This window comes from Psammomys obesus, unplaced genomic scaffold (assembly GCF_907164565.1).
Source record: "Psammomys obesus unplaced genomic scaffold, mPsaObe1.curated_primary_1811, whole genome shotgun sequence".
Taxonomy (NCBI): Eukaryota; Metazoa; Chordata; class Mammalia; order Rodentia; family Muridae; genus Psammomys; species Psammomys obesus.
In genome coordinates, this window is record NW_026591086.1 from 31,930,052 (window position 1) to 31,948,146 (window position 18,095).

The 18,095-nt window shown below is 36.6% G+C and overlaps 1 non-coding gene across 1 annotated transcript; it reads left to right on the forward strand.

Moving 5' to 3' along the window:
- Positions 1–5,003: 5,003 nt before the first annotated feature.
- LOC129679049 (U6 spliceosomal RNA) lies at positions 5,004–5,110 on the forward strand. The gene has a single exon (XR_008720480.1). It is a non-coding gene; the product is annotated as a U6 spliceosomal RNA (small nuclear RNA).
- Positions 5,111–18,095: the final 12,985 nt, after the last annotated feature.

Sequence of the window (18,095 nt, forward strand, 5' to 3'; positions counted from 1 at the left end):
AAGAGCCAAGTGGATAAAGCATATTTTCTCCAAATCTATGTTACTGTTAAACCTTGAATAACCTTCTCTTAACCATTACAAGGTAGAATGTGTGTCCTATTTTGATATCCTTGAAGAGATGGTTCCTTTTGCCCCCTTTGACCTAAGAAGGAGAACAGGAGTGTATTGTGTGATAGGTCAAATGTATCTCACTCTCAGATTCTCTTCCTCAAGACAGAAAAATAACAATCATGATGTGGAAATCCAAAGTTACATCTGTTGACAGAGAGGTATGTATAAGTTCTCTATTGGTATTCTTGAACTATGTGAATTTTGTAGCTATTCCCATCCAGTTTCCAGACTTGTAATAGACAAAAATGACTGAGACTAATCTCAGGTGGCTAGAGTCATGTCTCAGCAGTTAAGAGCACTGATTTGCTTTTGAAGAATTTCTAAGTTCCTTTTCCAACATCCAAATCCAAATGTTGTCTCATAAACACTTATAACACAAGTTCCAGGGGATGGAACAATCTTTTATGATCTCCTTGTGTATTAAACATGTAGGGGCAAACATTCACATATGCAGGCAAAACACTCTTCCACATAAAATTCGATTAATAACAGCTTATTCGTAATAGCCAGAAGCTGGAAACAACTTAGATGTCCCTCAACTGAAAAGTGGATATAGGAATTGTGGTACATTTACACCATGGAATACTACACCGCAATTGAAAACAAGGAAATCATGAAATTTGCAGGCTAATGGAAGGAACTAGAAATGATCATCTTGAGACAGGGATCCCAGAAGCAGAAAGACACATATGATATATACTCACTTGTAAGTGGATATTAGCCATGTATTATAGGATAAACATACTAAAACGTATAGTAGTCCTAAATAAGCTAAACAACAAGCAGGACCTTAGGGAAGAGACTTAATCCTCGTTCAGAAGGGCAAACACTACAGACATCAGAAGTTGGACAAAAAGGGAATAAGGCAAGAACTTACAACAGAGGGCCTATGAAAGAATCTACACAGTAGGATATTGAAATACATGCTGAGACTTATAGCCAAACTTTGGGCAGAGTGCAGGGAATCTAATGGAAGAAGGGGAAGATATAAAGACTTAGAGGGGATAGGACCTCCACAAAGAGACCAAAGGAGGAAAGAAAGAAAGAAAGAAAGAAAGAAAGAAAGAAAGAAAGAAAGAAAGAAAGAAAGAAAGAAAGAAAGAAAGAGAAAGAAAAGAAAGAAAGAAAGAAAGAAAGACAAAGAAAGAAACTTGGTTCAGGGTTGCTGTAGAGACTGATGAATCAACCAAGGACCATGCTTGGAAAGATCCTAGACCCCCTGATAGAGGAGGTCTTCCTCTCCTTCCCTTTGACCCTAGCCTATCAGTTCTTATCAGTATTGGCTGCATTGTCTTCCTTTGTGGCCTGGCAAGACTGCTCCCCTATCATGGAGAGGTGATCAAAGAGCCAGCCACTAAATGGGACCATGGACTGTCTTTGACATGAAATTACTGGCTGGCTCTTTGACCACTTTACCATTTAATAGAAAAATAAAACTAAGCACTCCATGGATGCTTATAGAAAAAAAAATTCTGAAGATTGATAGAGCTTAACAAAAACAAGTCTCTCCTATAATCTATAAGACAATGTGATCATTAATTAGATAGTGTATGCTGGCCCTTAATTCAAATCTCTGAGTCAAATATTATAATTTTTTACAACAACTTTCCATATTAGATTTGAAACTCAAATCCAGAAAACTTTCCCAATGTGTGTGACTAGGTCTTCATGGATAAAGTGTACCAACACATATTCTGTCTTGAATCTCCACTTTCCTAAATCCTATCAGGGAAACCTAGAGAAGATAATGACCTTAATCAAGATTAAACACTTGATTATATATTTATTTAAATTAAATTGGAGTTTCTTAACTCTAATTCCACGTTTCTTTATTCACTCTGCCTTAATAAATGATTCTAATTAATAATTCTTAATCTCTTCTATGTGAACTGAACAGTAATTAAGTTAATTAACATGTGTTTTCCTAAAAATACATGGCTGAAAACACAAAAAGTATGGACATTTGGCATAGCAGGATGCCAGTCTGGGGCCATTATATAGAAGTAAGTTAATTAAAGACATTAAACTGTTTTTAGGCACAGTGATCTGACCTAAAAATATGCAACCTTTTTCTGCTCTGTTAAACTTGAATTGTGTCCTTTTAGAAAAGCTCAAAAATATCTTCGAGTAGACCATAAGAACATTTCTAAAGTAACCCTCTCACAGAAACAGCCCATTGAACTTTCCTCAATAGTTTTCATTACAGATGATCACAGGACAGAATTGCTTATCACGAAGAATGACTTTCTTCTGCAGTGTTGGTGTTTCTCTAAGTGAGGGATGCGTGGTGACAGAGAAGTGAAATCCCTGTAGCCTGTGGCTGGATCCCACTGTCTTAACAGGAGTAGCTAGTTTTATATCTTAACTCCTTCCAAGCCTGTTTCTTTAGACCACATTCAAGGAATGGGAATATTTTCACATTGTCAATCCCATAATTTCTTGGACATGTATTATTTCTGCACCAGTGTCATTTCCGATCTAACATTCAGTCCTTAAAACATTTATTATGGTTCAGTTAAGCATCTTTAATGTTATCCTTTGCTATTGCTGTCTTATTCTGTAAACAGCAATGTAATGTGATTCTATTCTCCATTTTATAGCCTTTGCTTTAATTCTTTCCCTCAGTTTTATTTTTTGTAATTACAAAAAAAAATCAGTGTAATCAATTCTTTAATCGTATATTTAAACACTGACATTCTTCCAAGAATATTAATTTATTTATTCTTTATAAGGTTTTTTTCCTGTAATTTAAGTTTAGCATTGAGGTTATTTTTAATCCTGTATTCCAGTACTACAAAATGTTTTAGGTTTGTTCCACAGTTTTCCTTCAGGCTTATAAAAACCCAAATACAAACATGTACCCCAGTAGTCATCATAGACAGCTTTAACCAAAACAAATCATAATTACTTAATTAACTTTTCCTCACAAAATATTTTAATGTTGTTCTCTTCTTTCCGTCCAATTGCTTTTACATTACTAATTAAAAAACATGCATAAGATGGAATTATATAGGTTGCATATTATATACCTTTTTACCTTTGTGTTATCTATAGCATAAATGTTGCATTTGTATACACGATACACAATTTTTTAATTAAAGAATTGATACTGATTTTTCCATAATTTAGGGATGTATGCAATGTATTTAACCTGTTCATCATGTGATCAAAAGTGCCCGAACTCTAGAAATAAGATCTGACACTAATATCTTATTTTTTCATTACTAGCATAATAATCAATTAATTAGTTAATTTTACATCCAGAAAACAGCTTCCTCTCACTCCTCTACCCACAGTCTCTCCATCTCAACTCACTTCCCCACTATTTTCCTGTCCTCTTCTTTTTCTCCACAGAATAGGCTCTCATGGACATCATTCTGTCTTGGGATATCAAGTTACAGTAGGACTAAACACATTTATCATTACAAATGTATTTGTAAAAGGCTGTAAATATTAACCATTTAAGTTATTGTTGTAATAAGCTACTTCTACAGCTAAACGTATCACTGTCACATGACATAATTTCAGTCACTGGCCCTGAAGGCAAGGATTGCACAATCTTCCCACTGATGTTTCCCAATAATGAATAGCACAGTTACATAGAGAGTTGAAAATTTAACATCTGTGTCATATTTTCTTGTAGTTTACACACATGTATATATGACATATATATGTTATTTTATATATCAAATATATATATATATATATATATATATATACATAGCTGATCAATAACTCATTTTCTGCCATTTCATATCCCTGATATGGATATATATATATATATATATATATATATATATATATATATATATTCTTCTAAAACTAGGACATTTATTCACCTATTTAAATTTTATTTTTTTCTGAAATCCAGGAATATTTTATCTTTTCATACATTTTTGCTAAATTCTATTTTTCTATATAGCATACAAGATTCCCAGAACAGTATTTTTGAATAGCAATTATAGTAGAATTATTCCAATGTACTTATGCATATTTTAAAAATCTTAGCAGGTGATGACTTTTTACTGTGACAAGTTTTCAGAAGTGAAAAATAGCAGCTTTGCAACCTTTGTCAATAAAACAAGTATTGACAATTCCACTTAACAGTTTTAATGAAGGAACTGTAGCACTAAGTTGGCTGTAAAGTCCTTGATAAAAGTGCCACACATTGTGAGGGGAATAATTATCACTGTGGCGTAGGCATAAAAACAGCCCACCACAGTTGTTGAGCTCCTAGATACAAAACACATTAAAAAAATTGGAACTTGTTGAAAGTAACATACAATGATTGAATATATGATCATTTCTTCCTTATATTTAAAACCATTTCTAAAAAAAATAAATAAACATATTGAGCTATGAATGCTTTTCATATGTAGAATCAGTTTACTAAGTTGCACCAGCAATTCCCACTGGTGATAGTTTATGGTTCATGCACCACTAGTTTTTGAGTTTCCAAGTCTCACCTTAAAGCACTCTTTTCAGTGCCTTGATTTAATCATATTTTGCTCATTCTAAAAAGCACATTGTGAAGTTCAACCGAGAGAACACACTGAATTTTGTAGAATGTGGTAGCACACTAGTTATAGATAATACACAGTTCTAACCCCATTTTCATTTTACTAATATATCCCCAGTCTTTTTATCATAATAAATAATATCATCTATTAATAAACATGTAATTTATTAATACTTTGAATATGCATTGCTGTGTTTTGATTTGCTAAGACATACATTGGTTTCTATTTAAACTTAATACATTAGTCATTTAAGTATATCTTACATTGTTTTCCATTCACTTTTCAAAAATATGTATAAATCGTACTGTAATTTTGCACCAATATTACAAGTGTTTCATCTTTGTCCTAAAAAGCAATATAAGAAAAACTATAGTGCTCACTTTGGCAGCACATATACTAAAATTAGAACAATACAGAGATTAGCATGACCCCTGCACAAGGATGACACACAAATTTGTAAAGAAAAGCAATATAATTTTTGTTTCTATAAATGTGCATAAAGCATCTCACAGTAAAAAATTAAATGGCTCCCATAAAAACCAGTACAACAGGTCGATTTTAATTTTGAAATGAAATCTTAAAGTCGAGACTGCACTCTTTTTCTAATAACAATCATTTGCATTCATTTGGTCTAAGGATAAGTGACCTTAAAATTAGACAGGGAAGTTTCTACAGTTCATAAACACTTTCAAGAAACTGGTAGGACACAATGCTAACACAAAATCACTAGCTTTCCCATATACAAATATATTTAGAAAGAAAACATAGAAACAACACTCTTTACCTTTTAAGTAACAAAAGTAATACAATGTACAAAAGAACAGCCAACACCTTTTGAGACAATACTCTTAAAAACTACAAAATATCTCAGGTTACGCTTATCAAGCAAGTTAAAAAATTTTTATCATAAAATGTTAAGATATTTAAGAAACAAAGTGAAGATATCAGAACATGAATGCACTTCAATGCTCATGGATTATTAGAATTAATAGAGTAAAAAATGGCCATCCTACCAAAAGCAATCTAAAGAATCAAATTTAATGATCATAAAAATTCCAAGAAATTCATCAAAGTACTTGAAAGAGCAAGTTTATTTTAGTTTTTCCAAGGATTTATTTTTAATATTCTAAAATCTCCATATTTACCAAAACATCTAAAACGTACACATTTCATTTCCAGATCTAATTAACATACAATCCATATATAAAATATCCTGTGGAGTAATTAAATAAACTAGGTTCTTATTGATTAATAGATAACAAAGAGTCAAGTTGATATAGTTTAGAGATAAAAAGAAAAGTTGTACTCTTGTCCTTCAAGAATTCTGGAGCTCCTGAATTCTTGAAAGATCTCCTCCAGATGTTTCACCTCCCCCTTCATTCATAAGATTCCCTACACTCTGCCCATAGTTTGGCTATGAGTCTCAGCATCTGCTTCGAAACCCTGCTGGGTAGAGTCTTTCAGAGGCCTTCTGGGTTAGGTCCCTGTACTATTTCCAAGGAGAGCAATAGAACCAAAAAAAACTGTGAACAGGTGTCTTTTCTGAGACTGATCCTCTAACCAATGACCATGCATGGAGATAACCTAGAACCCCTGCACAGATGTAGCCCATGGCAGCTCAGTCTCCAAGTGGGTACCCTAGTAAGGGGAACAGGGCCTATAACATGACCTCAGTGGCTGGCTCTTTGATATCCTTCCCCTAAGGAGAGGGGCAGCCTTACCAGGCCACAGAAGAAGACAATGCAGACAGTCCTGATGAGACCTGATAGACTAGGGTCAGATGGAAAGTGAGGAGGACCTCCCTTATCAGTAGACTTGGGGAGGGGGAGGGGAGGAGAAGAGGGACAGAGGGCAGAATTATTAGGGGACAAAGAAGGAGTATACAGCTGGGATACAAAGTGATTAAGTTGTAATAAATAAATATATAAATAAAAAGGAAAAAATAATATTTCTGGTTTTTTTATGTATTTTTATTTTTTTGCTTCTTATCTTATCTATAGGAGTTCCTGCCTGGAATAAAGAGCTCAGAGAATGAACACAGCTAAAGTTGTGTTCATTCTTGTTTGTCCCTTATTTCTTCTTCCTCTTCTGTACAAATACTTGCCTGCTGGTTTGAGAAATGTATTGCCCTGTGACTCCATTCAGGAATCAAGACTTCTGGCAGTGAGATGGATCAGTGGGTAAAGGGACTTGTTGCTAAGGTAGAAGAAGTATATCCATCTCTCAAGACACTGTGAAGCATAAGAATATCGGCTAACAGTGGATGGAGGCCTTGAGAGTTCTCTTAGATGTGCTTTTAACATTCATCACACGTTTATTAGCCCTGATGTCAATAGCTTTCTCTTAAGTCTGGAGAACTGCTTTCTTCCTCTTCACAGAATATGTCTATAAAAATGACTTGAATATTTATGTCTATCAAAAATCAAAACAAAACAAAAACAAAAAGCAAACTGAAAATTATCATGTCTCTCATCGGTTTCTTTTGAAAAAAAAAAGGGTAAAAGGCTTCATTATTCTCATTTTAACTATTTGTTTTTGTCATACTTAAAAACTCCTACATGGCAAACTCTGTGTTTATAAAATGTTACACTTGCTACAAAGAAAGGCTTTTTATATAATAGCTATAGTTTTGCTAAATACTTATTCACTCTCTTAATATCTAAATATCAACAAAAGATGGACTTATCTACTTCCTGATAATGTACTAGATTAATTTGCACTTTAGTTTCTGATGACCAGCTTTTCTCTCGTCTGAGGTGTTCTTATCTAGTGATTTTTTGTTTACTTGAAAATAGATCTTCTCTTACAATATGCATTCTGACAGCAGTTTTTTATGTGGATGTTACCTGCTAAGTCACTGGTAAGCAAACTATATTCCATATAGATAGAGAGTATTTGTTAAGAATAAGTAACAAGTAGTGAGTGATGGATCTCCATGGGAAGAAGAAATAAAATACGTAATTAAGGATGAATCGGTTTAAACTAGAGCGAGAATATCAAACTGGGAAGGCTAGATAAGACGGGTGCAAGGGAGAAAATACGGAGAGTAATGTTTAAAAGTAGGAGGCATTTTAGTGGTCATATAGAAACTTAATACAATAGAATTTTCCTTAAAGTACGTACAAATATGAAGGTGATATAAATAAAATAAACAAATCACTAGGAGACTGAGCCACAATTGTATATCTGTTGTCACCATTGAAGCTTTCAGTTCCAGGAATGGGTTACATCTAACTCAGTTATTGGCTACAGGTATCCCATAAAAATCCTCAAGGAATCCAGGTTATTGCCAAGACTACTGATTGTTCTCTACAATCTGAAACAAAAGATCCCTGTTCCTGAAGACAATACCCACACAATTCACTGAACATAGAGAATTTGTGCCTATCTATTTCTAGAACGCTTATAGCTGCAGAGTAATGTTCATGTCACCGGAAGTTACTGTATACGTATGCAAGCTAGATTTATGTCAGCCTGACACACACCTTAGTCATTTGAGAGGAAGGAACAGCAATGGAGAAAATGTCTCCATAAGACCGTGTTGTGGGACAACCTAACTAGTGTTCATGGAGGTGGGAGGCAGCACACTGAAGGCTGTGCCACCCCTGTGATGGCAGGCAGGCCTGGGTTCTGTAAGAAAGCAGGTCAAGCAAACCACGTGAAGCAAGCACCCCTGCATGGCATCCACGTCAGCTCCTGCCTCTAGGTTCCCGCTCTGAATTCCTTTGGTAATGAACAGCAATACAGAAGCAAAAACAGAATAACCCCTTCCTTCCCAACTTGGCTTTAATCAATGTGTTATGTTGCTGCAATAAACTTTATGACAGTGTGCTACCAAAGGAGAACAATAAACAGTGAGCCAACTACAATGGTGATCTGGAGTCAATATTCACGGGTCAAATAATTGTCCAGGAGGGGCTTATGGGGGATACAAAATGAATAAAGTGTAATTAATAAAAAAAAATTTTTTAAATGCTGAATTCTCTCCCCCACCATGTGATTTCAATCACGACATGGCCTTGTAATGCTTAGAATAAGCATCACCTGTCTCAAATTTGTGTAAACATGCCACCATTTGTAACCCTAACCAAGGAAGTCAAAGACTTGTATGAAAAAAAATTTCAAGTCTCTGAAGTAAGAATTAGAAAAAGATATGAGAAGATGGAAAGATCTCCCATGCTCAGGGCTTGGCAGGATTAACATAGTAAAAATGGCCATCTTACCAAAAGCAATCTACAGACTTAATGCAATTCCGATCAAATTGCCAACACAATTCTTTACAGAACTGGAAAGAAAAATTCTCAACTTCTTATGGAATAACAAGAAACCCAGAATTGCTAAAACAATCCTCTACAATAAAAGATCTTCTGGAGGTATCTCCATCCCTGATCTCAAGCTGTACTATAGAGCAATAGTTATAAAAACTGCATGGTACTGGCATAGAAACAGAATGGTGGGTCAATGGAATCAAACAGAAGACCCAGAAATAAACCCACACACTTATGGACACCTGATTTTTGACAAAGATGCCAAAACCATACAATGGAAAAAAGATAGCATCTTCAACAAATGGTGCTGGTCCGACTGGATGTCTACATGTAGAAAAATGAAAATAGATCCATACTTATCACCCTGCACAAAACTGAAGTCCAAGTGAATCAAAGACCTCAACATAAAACCAGACACATTAAATTAGCTAGAAAAAAAAGTGGGGAATACCCTAGAACTCATTGGTACAGGAGAAAACTTCCTGAACACAACACCAACAGCACAGGCTCTGAGAGCAACAATCAATAAATGGGACCTCATGAAATTGAAAAGCTTCTGTAAAGCAAAGGACACCGTCATCAAAACAAAGCGGCTGCCTACAGAATGGGAAAGAATCATCACCAACCCTTTATCTCACAGAGGACTCATATCCAATATATATAAAGAACTAAACAAGCTGAAAAGCAATAAACCAAGTAATCCACTTAAAAAATGGGGAACAGAGCTAAAGAGAGAATTCTCAACAGAGGAATATTGAATGGCAGAGAAGCACTTAAAGAAATGCTCAACCTCATTAGCCATTAGGGAAATGCAAATCAAAACAACCCTGGGATTTCACCTTACACCCATCAGAATGGCCAAGATGAAAAACTCAAGTGACAACACATGCTGGAGAGGTTGTGGAGAAAGGGGAACCCTCTTGCACTGCTGGTGAGAATGTAAACTGGTACAACCACTCTGGAAATCTATCTGGCGCTTTCTCAGACAACTAGGAATAGTGCTTCCTCAAGATCCAGCCATACCACTCCTAGGCATATATCCAAAAGAGACTCAAGTACACAAAAAGGACATTTGCTCAACCATGTTTGTAGCTGCTTTATTTGTAATAGCCAGGAACTGGAAACAGCCCAGATGCCCCTCAACTGAAGAATGGATGCAGAAGTTGTGGTACATCTATACAATGGAGTATTACTCAGCAATGAAAAATAAGGAGATCATGAAATTTGCAGGTAAATGGTGGGACCTGGAAAGGATCATCCTGATTGAGTTGTCCCAGAAGCAAAAAGACACACACGGTATATACTCACTCATATAGACATACAACATAGGATAAACCCACTAAAATCTTTACAGCTAAACAAACTAAGCAAAAGAGAGGACCCTAACTAAAATGCTCAATCCCCATCCTGAAAGGCAGAGAGGATGGACATCAGAAGAAAAAGAAAACAGGAAACAACCTAGGAACCTGCTACATAGGGCCTCTGAAAGCCAGAAGAAGAAAACAGGAAACAACCTAGGAACCTGCCACAGAGGGCATCTGAAAGCCTCTGCCCTACATACTATCAAAACTGATGCTGAGCCTGATGGCCAACTGATGGGCAGAGTGAATGGAATTTTATGTAAGAAGTGGGAAGTAGCAAGAGCTGGAGAGGACAGGAACTCCACAAGGAGAGCAACAGAACAAGAAAATTTGAATACAGGGACCTTCCCAGAGACTCATATTCCAACCAAGGACTATTCATGGAGATAACCTAGAACCTCTGCACAGATGTAGCCCATGGTAGTTTAGTGTCCAAGTGGCTTACATAGTGATGGGAAGAGGGACTGCCTCTGACATAAACTGATTGGCCTGCTCTTTGATCACCTCCCCCTGAGGGGGGAGCAGCCTTACCAGGCCACAGAAGAAGACATTGCAGCCATTCCTTATGTGATCTGATAGACTAAGATCAGAAGGAAGGAGAGGAGGACCTCCCCTAACAGTGGATGTGGGGAGGAGCATGCATGAAGAAAGGGGAGGTAGGGTGGAATCGGGAGGGGAGGAGGGAGGGGCTTATGGCGGGATACAAAATGAATAAAGTGTAAATAATAATAATAATAATAATAATAATAATAATAATAATAATAAAAAGAATGAAAGACAAATATAATTGTCCAGCACTTCTTGTAATAACCACCCAATATCTTATCCTATTTATGGCTCTCTCCATGATGTAGGACCCAACACCTGAAACTAAACTGGTTAATAACCTTTGGGAAAAAATGCAATTGTTCTGCTAACGGAACATAGCCATAAAAGGACTTCTGAGGAGAGTCTCACAAATCTGTTCCTTGCTCAGTCATCATTAAGCTATCGACAATTGATAACCAGCTGAAAATAAAAATATAATGTTCTTCAGGTGAGTGTCAGTGGGAAAACTAGCTAGTTCTTGCTCCACAATAGATGTCCTACACAAAAAGAATTCAATGGCATCTTTGGAGGTTCTTTGTCTGATAATGTCTACCAAGACATTTTTCTTTTTTTATTCTTTGCTTTCCAGATCCTGTTCATATATATTATGGCTTTAGGTCTTATATTTTATGAGATTCCTATAAGTGTGACGTGTGTTTGAGGCTTCTCTATTAGCTACTTTTAATTTGTTTGTGTTTTTTTTTTTTGTCCTATTCACATTTATTTAGTTTTCTTTTATATCACTGGTTTTTATTTTATTTCATCATTAATCCTCAGATGCCTGTTTTTATTCTAATGAGATACAGACACTATGGATCCCAATTATAGGAGAGGTGGGAGTAATTGGGAAGAGTAAAGAGAATGTAAACAGTAATCAGAATACATTCTACATAAAGATATATTTAAGAAACAGAAAAAGTAATGACATGGTCAAATTATTGTTCAAATAAATGTACAGTTTATTATATAGATTAAAATTATATAGTTCTTGTCATGAATTTCATAACATTTCAACAGAAAGATATTAGCAAGGCATTACTCTATATCCACTGTTACTTGGGAGTCATATGAAGGTCAGAGCCCAAAAAATGCAAAGCTTTAAAAATGTGAATGCTATGTAGGGATGAACATAGAAAGTTGTGACAGGATTGTTGTATAATCCAGATCTTGGCAGGACAGCAGCTATTTAGAATATATATTTTATGAACTAGATAAAAGCTGAAAGCAGACAGTAGCTGTCATGTGTTATTGTTGATCTGTCTCCTCTAAGATAACATGGAAAGGAACTAGAAATCCTCAGCTAACAGAAATGAGCCTGCAAATACAAAGACAGTAACAAGGACGCTGAAGTCAACAAAGCATGATGAAGTTACGTTCATAAGTAATAAATTAAGGTCTCCCATTTTGAAAAAATAAGCAAATTAATATGTGACATTCACTTACTTTCTATATATTGATTAAATTTTTTAGAATCTTTTTCTTTCCAGGTCTGTAAAGAATTGTGTTGGCAATTTGATGGGAATTGCATTAAATCTGTAGATTGCTTTTGGTAAGATGGCCATTTTTACTATGTTAATCCTGCCAAGCCATGAGCATGGGAGATCTTTCCATCTTCTCATATCTTCCTCTAATTCTTTCTTCAGAGACTTGAAATTTTTTTCATACAAGTCTTTGACTTGCTTGGTTAGGGTTACACCAAGGTACTTTATGTCATTTGTGGCTATTGTGAATGGTGTTGTTTCTCTAATTTCTTTCTCAGCCCTTTTGTCTTTTGTATACAGGAGTGCTACTGATTTTTTTTGAATTAATTTTGTATCTGACCACTTTGCTGAAGGTGTTTATCAGCTGTAGGAGTTCCCTGGTAGAGTTTTTGGGGTCACTCATGTATACTACCATATCATCTGCAAATAGTGATAATTTGACTTCTTCCTTTCCCATCTGTATCCCCTTGATCTCCTTCAACTGTCTTATTGCTCTAGCAAGGACGTCCAGCACTATGTTGAAGAGATATAGAGAGACTGGGCAGCCTTGTCTTGTCCCTGATATCAGTGGGATTGCTTTAAGTTTCTCTACGTTCAGTTTGATGTTGGCTATAGGCTTGCTGTATATCGCCTTTACTATGTTTAGATATGTGCCTTGTATCCCTGATCTCTACAGTACTTTAAACATGAAGGATGTTGGATTTTGTCAAATGCTTTTTCAGCATCTAGGGAGATTATCATGTGGTTTTTTTTCTTTCAGTTTGTTAATATGGTGGATCGCATTGATGGATTTTCGTATATTGAACCACCCCTGCATACCTGGGTTGAAGCTTACTTGGTCATAGTGGATAATATCTTTGATGTGTTCTTGGATTCAGTTTGCAAGTATTTTGTTAAGTATTTTTTGCATCAATGTTCATAAGGGAGATTGGCCTGAAATTCTCTTTCGTTGTTGAGTCTTTGTGAGGTTTAGGTACCAAGGTGATTGTGGCTTCATAGGATGAGTTTGAAACTGAGAATTGCTAAAACAATCCTCTACAATAAAAGATCTTCTGGAGGTATCTCCATCCCTGATCTCAAGCTGTACTATAGAGCAACAGTTATAAAAACTGCATGGTACTGGCATAGAAACAGAATGGTGGGTCAATGGAATCAAACAGAAGACCCAGAAATAAACCCACACACTTACAGACACCTGATTTTTGACAAAGATGCCAAAACCATACAATGGAAAAAAGATAGCATCTTCAACAAATGGTGCTGGTCCAACTGGATGTATACATGTAGAAAAATGAAAATAGATCCATACTTATCACCCTGCACAAAACTGAAGTCCAAGTGGATCAAAGACCTCAACATAAAACCAGACACATTAAATCGGCTAGAAAAAATAGTGGGGAATACCCTAGAACTCATTGGTACAGGAGAGAACTTTCTTAACAGAACACCAACAACACAGGCTCTGAGAGCAACAATCAATAAATGGGACCTCATGAAATTGAAAAGCTTCTGTAAAGCAAAGGACACCGTCATCAAAACAAAGCGACTGCCTACAGATTGGGAAAGAATTATCACCAACCCTTTATCTGACAAAGGACTCATATCCAATATATATAAAGAACCAAAGAAGCTGAAAAGCAGGAAACCAAGTAATCCAATTAAAAAATGGGGAACAGAGCTAAAGAGAGAATTCTCTGTAGAGGAATATAGAATGGCAGAGAAGCACTTAACGAAATGCTCAACCTCATTAGCCCATTTCCCCATTAGGGAAATGCAAATCAAAACAACCCTGAGATTTCACCTTACACCCATGAGAATGGCCAAGATCAAAAACTCAAGGGACAACACATGCTGGAGAGGTTGTGGAGAAAGGGGAACCCTCTTGCACTTCTGGTGGGAATGTAAACTTGTACAACCACTCTGGAAATCAATCTGGCGCTTTCTCAGACAACTAGGAATAGCGCTTCCTCAAGATCCAGCCATACCACTCCTAGGCATATATCCAAAAGAGGCTCAAGTACACAAAAAGGACATTTGCTCACCCATGTTTGTAGCAGCTTTATTTGTAATAGCCAGAAGCTGGAAACAACCCAGATGCCCCTCAACTGAAGAATGGATGCAGAAGTTGTGGTACATCTATACAATGGAGTATTACTCAGCAATGAAAAATAAGGAGATCATGAAATTTGCAGGTAAATGGTGGGACCTGGAAAGGATCATCCTGAGTGAGTTGTCCCAGAAGCAAAAAGACACACACAGTATATACTCACTCATATAAACATACAACATAGAATAAACCCACTAAAATCTTTACAGCTAAACAAACTAAGCAAAAGAGAGGACCCTAACTAAAATGCTCAATCCCCATCCTGAAAGGCAAAGAGGATGGATATCAGAAGAAAAAGAAAATAGGAAACAACCTTGGAACCTGCTACAGGGGGCCTCTGAAAGCCAGAAGAAAACAGGAAACAACCTTGAAACCTGCCACTGAGGGCCTCTGAAAGCCTCTGCAGTATAGACTGTCAAAGCAGATGCTGAGCCTGATGGCCAACTGATGGGCAGAGTAAATGGACTTTTATGTAAGAAGTGGGAAATAGTAAAAGCTGGAGGGGACGGGAACTCCACAAGCAGAGCAACAGTACAAGATAATTTGAACACAGGGAACTTCCCAGAAAATCATACTCCAACCAAGGACTATTCGTGGAGATAACCTAGAACTCCTGCATAGGTGTAGCCCATGGCAGTTCAGTGTCCAAGTGGATTACATAGTAATGGGAAGAGGGACTGCCTCTGACATAATCTGATTGGCCTGCTCTTTGATCACCTCCTCCTGAGGGGGGAGCAGCCTTACCAGGCCACAGTAGAGGACAATGCAGCCAATTTTGATGAGAACTGATAGACTAAGATCAGAAAGGAGAGGAGAACCTCCCCTATCAGTGGACTTGAGGAGTGGCATGCATGCAGAAAGGGGAGGGAGGGTGGGATAGGGAGGGGAAGAGGGAGGGGCTCATGGGGGGATACAAAATGAATAACGTGTAATTAATAAAAAATTAAAAAAAAATTTTAGAATCACATAAATGATGGAATATATTAATACTTGGTCGATATGTGTTACCTATTAAATCATATCATTACATATGTTTAACCTTATTTTTTTTTATGCTTGTTTCCATCACAAGGTTAAATTATGTATAGAAAGGTACATTTAACTAAAGTTAAATATGGAATTATTCACCGTGCTTCGTTTCTTCCTTGGCTATTCTAAATACTTTGGTTATACTTTTTTTTTTTTTAATGTCATTGTCAAAAAAGCTTTGCTTTCAAAAAAAAATTTAAATGAGCACAATTAAAAAATTTAGTTCCTTTTATTGTGGAGTTGGTCTTACTGTGATTCATTGCTTGTTTTCTTTTAATTTTTGTTGGAAAATTATCTGTATCCTATGTTTTCTTGGGTAAAGTTGCTTTCATTGGATTGGCGTTTTCCTTCTAGTATCTTCTGTAGTGCTTGTTTGCTGTGTAGATATTGCTTAAATTTAGTTTTGTCATGGAATATTTTGTTTTCTCCATCTATGTTGATTGAAAGCTTTGCAGGGTATATTAGACAAAAGAAAATATCATGAATATGGAAAAGCAGCATAAAAGGAGAAGTGGAAAAAAGAGGACTCATTGCTCCAAGAATGCCATCTATGATCATTTAAACCACGTGTTACAAGGTATGATAAATGTTTGGAGATAACCTAGAACCTCTGCTCAGATGTAGCCCATGGCAGTTTAGTGTCCAAGTGGGTTACATAGTACTGGGAAGAGGGACTGCCTCTGACATAATCTGATTGGCCTGCTCTTTGATCTCCTCCCGCTAAGGGGGGAGCAGCCTTACCAGGCCACAGAAGATGACAATGCAGCCACTTCTGATGTGATCTGATAAACTAAGATCAGAAGGAAGGAGAGGAGGACTTCCCTTATCAGTGGACTTATCAGGGGAATGCGTGAAGAAAGAGGAAGGAGGGTGGGACTGGGAGGGGAGGGGGGAGGAGCTTATCGGGGGATACAAAGTGAATAAAGTGTAATTAATATAATAAAATAAAATTTAAAAAAGAGTTTCATTTTTTTATATGCTTCGGTTTACACTAATTTATAAGAAAATGTAAAGTTGGCTTTGTACAGGATTATTATTAGAAAGAAAAAGTTAGCTTTAACTACTGCCTTATGCTGGTAGCCCTGTCTGCTAAGGATGCCAATGCTTGGGAAACACACATTTAAAAATTTTAAACTACACAGTAGTTCCAGGCTGCTCTGGACAAGCTAGATCTTCTCAAATAATAAGTGCCTGGTAGAAAATACACGTACACATTCTTACTCGGTGTGCTGAAAGGAGGGACAATAGAATGTTCAGTCTGAAGTAAAGCACTTGTACTATCTCCTTAAGGCTCCTGGAGTATTTTAGTAGAAGCGGTAGAAGAAAAAAAAAAAAAAGTAAGAACTGAAAAACAAGGATACAGGGATGAAATGCTGCCCTTGCGAAATGACAAATCATTTTGATCATGAATTCTCAGCAGTTTGCAGTGGCCTGCTCCAAACCTGTCAGCTGCTAGTTTTGAATGGGGGGATATCTCCACTCTCTGATGAACTATTGACTATTCATGAATTCTAGAGGTTAATGTGTCATTGTCTTTAAGTGTGCACACACTGGTGAGCCCACCAGGCGCCGATGAATGTCCCACACCCATATTTAGGGAGACATCCTTGATATACTCAGCGAGCCACAAAACAAAATAAAATGATAAGAATATGAAAAAAGCAGAATAAAAGGAAAGGTGAAAGAGTCATTCCATGAAAAGAAAATAATCGTAATGTATAATATACAAGTATGTTATATCAAAATACAAATTTATTAATAAAACTTTAAAATGTTTTAAGGAAATTCATAAAATGAAAATGTAATAAGGCCATTTTGAAGACAAATGTAAATGTGGCAAAGATTGATTTAATATTTTTATTTATTTAAACACATCTTATGTGATTTCTTGATTATTTAATTATCTGAGGTTAAAAAAAATCACTTCATTATGTAATTTGGGTTTGCCTAAAACTTCTTTGTTTGTAGTTTTTTCTATTTTGTATTTTTATTTTTTGTATTAATTACAGTTTATTCACTTTGTATCGCAGCTGTAGCCCCCTCCTTCATTCCCTCCCAATCCCACCCTCCCTTTCTCATCTCCTCCCTGCCCCTCTCCAAGTCTACTGATAGGGGAGGTCCTCCTCTCCTTCCATCTGACCCTAGCCTATCAGGTCTCATCAGGACTGTCTCCAGTGTTTTCTGTGGCCTGATATGGCAGTCCCCCCCTCAGGGGGAGGTGATCAAATAACCAGCCACTGAGTCAGAGACAGTCCCTGTTCCCCTTACTAGATACCCACTTTGATACTGAGGTGCCATGGGCTACATCTGTTCAGGGGTTCTAGGTTATCTCCATGCATGGTACTTGGTTAGAGTATCAGTCTCAGAAAAGATTCTGGGGCCCAGATTTCTTGGTTCTGTTGCTCTCCTTCTGGAGTTCCTGTCCTCTTCAGGTCTTTCATTTTCCCCTTCTTTCATTAGATTTCCTGCACTCTGTCCAAAGTTTGGCTATGAGCCTCAACATCTGCTTTGATACCCTGTTGGGTATAATCTTTCAGAGGCCCTCTGTGGCAGGCTCCAGTCCTGTTCCCTGTTTCCTTCCTTTTACAATATCCTTCCCATTTGCCTAAAACTTCCAAAGAGTGAATATT